The 1,521-nt window shown below is 41.6% G+C and overlaps 1 pseudogene; it reads right to left on the reverse strand.

Moving 5' to 3' along the window:
* Positions 1-264: 264 nt before the first annotated feature.
* LOC112063333 (gamma-crystallin B-like) lies at positions 265-549 on the reverse strand (annotated as a pseudogene).
* Positions 550-1,521: the final 972 nt, after the last annotated feature.

The raw sequence follows: 1,521 nt of genomic DNA on the forward strand, positions 1-1,521 counted from the left end.
ATGGGTTGAGCCCAGTTGAACTGAACTTTGAGCCTACATGGCCTAGCCTTTAAAAGAATGCTGGCAATAATATCCTCAACTTAATTCCCCTTATAAGAGGTTGTTCCCCATCTTGAAAACATATGTTATCATGTCTGGCCAAGTGCCATTATTGCTTTTGAAGGCCTAATAGATGAAAAGAAAGGCAGGACTCTATTAGTGCCAGAAACACAAGCTAAATGTTTTATTAGATTCTAAAGGAGAAAAGTGGAGAATGAAAATACTTCAGTAAAAATCTGTCACCCGTCTTAAAGAACCAGCTTTGGCATTCATCGCCCCCCAGTCAAGATATCTCCTGTACTCCCCTGGCCTCAGGAGGTACTGCCTTCCCCTGTAGTTGGGCAGCTCGTAAAGGACCCAGGAGCCCTCCAGCACATTGAGGGAGTGGATCTCATTGAGGTGGAAGCGGTCCTGAAGAGAGAGACAATCGTCTGTGATCTCTGACATCTGTCCTCTGAAGTCATCTCTCTCATAGATTCTCATTCTGTAAGTGCCGGAGTGCTAGGGTGGCAGACAGAAAAGAAAAAGTAAGTGAACACAAATTGAGAGAAATTAAAGTTCCCTTAGTCCAAGTCTGCTTTCACCACAGCCATGTCGCAGAGTTAAGGAGCCTTCCTGGTCCACATCGCCCACCCGTGCATCTCACGGTGGATGGGCTAAGCTAGGAACAGAACTTAGCAGCTCTTCAACTGCTACGCACCAGTCTCTGTCCTTGGGAATTCAGGTTTGTCTAAAATAAAATTGATCATTTTAATGCTTCTTATTAGAGAGCGTCCCTCTCAAAGGAGAAAAGTGAGCGTCATTGGAAAGTGAAGCCTCATTTGATATATTACCCTTGCTATAAAGGAATCAACATTTAGCTATTTTCTGTAAGACTCATGTTTTGGTTTTCATGCATACTATGGATTATTAAGCTCTTGTAAAAAAAATAAGATGACACATCTTCTCTACCTCTGTTTTCATAATTTCATTTTCAGTTCAAATTTCCACCTATGTGACCCTTAAGCTTCCTTTCTGGCCTCCTACCCTTCACTTCCTCATTCCCTCAGCAGCAGGAATGGTCTTCTTGCAGCTCTGTTTGGATGACACCATATCTCATTCTCCCGCACTTCTGCACATTCTTCTAAGAACTCTGCCATCACTCTCTAGGAAAGACTGAATCTCAAACTTTAGTTTTGGATGTGGCCTTTCCTCTAATTTCTACCTCTAGGTGAGCTAATAGGTACTGCCTACAAAATCAGAATAGAAGCCAGGGTGCCTGTCTTCTCTAGGAGGATAATCAAATAGAAAAGTAAGCCAAAGCAAGCACAAGTATTTTTATCAATTAAACAGAACCAGATTGTATTTATAAGTTGTGATATATTGGATTTCTGAGTTGATATGGCTTGGAATGACCACTTTAAGAAATTATATCTTGGAGTGGGAGTTTGGGGCTAGCAGAGGCAAACTATTATATATAGAATGGATAAACAACAAGGTCCT

The sequence above is a fragment of the Physeter macrocephalus genome, unplaced genomic scaffold (genome assembly GCF_002837175.3).
Source record: "Physeter macrocephalus isolate SW-GA unplaced genomic scaffold, ASM283717v5 random_12514, whole genome shotgun sequence".
NCBI classification, from domain to species: domain Eukaryota; kingdom Metazoa; phylum Chordata; class Mammalia; order Artiodactyla; family Physeteridae; genus Physeter; species Physeter macrocephalus.